Genomic DNA, 303 nt, shown 5'->3' on the forward strand with positions numbered 1-303 from the left:
TGAATCCCGTGAAGAAGGTGCTCAATGAGGCGGGCCTGAAGAAGAAAGCCATTGATGCGATCATTATCGCCGGTGGATCATCTCGCATTCCAAAGGTTCAGCAGATGGTGAAAAGGTTATTCCACGGAAAAAAGCACCTCACAGGAATCAACCCCGAAGAGGTCTTCACCGTCGGGGCCACCATCAAGGCAGAGGAGCAGAGTCGAAGGTTGGTGAANACAACTTTCAAGACGGAAGTTTAGTTCAATTGAACATCCATAATCACATTGCTGCTACTGGTGCTGTTCCGTCCGCTGATCTCGA

The sequence above is a fragment of the Rhagoletis zephyria genome, unplaced genomic scaffold (assembly GCF_001687245.7).
Source record: "Rhagoletis zephyria isolate East Lansing unplaced genomic scaffold, Rhagoletis_zephyria_1.1 Rzeph_scaffold_19535, whole genome shotgun sequence".
Classification (NCBI taxonomy): Eukaryota; Metazoa; Arthropoda; class Insecta; order Diptera; family Tephritidae; genus Rhagoletis; species Rhagoletis zephyria.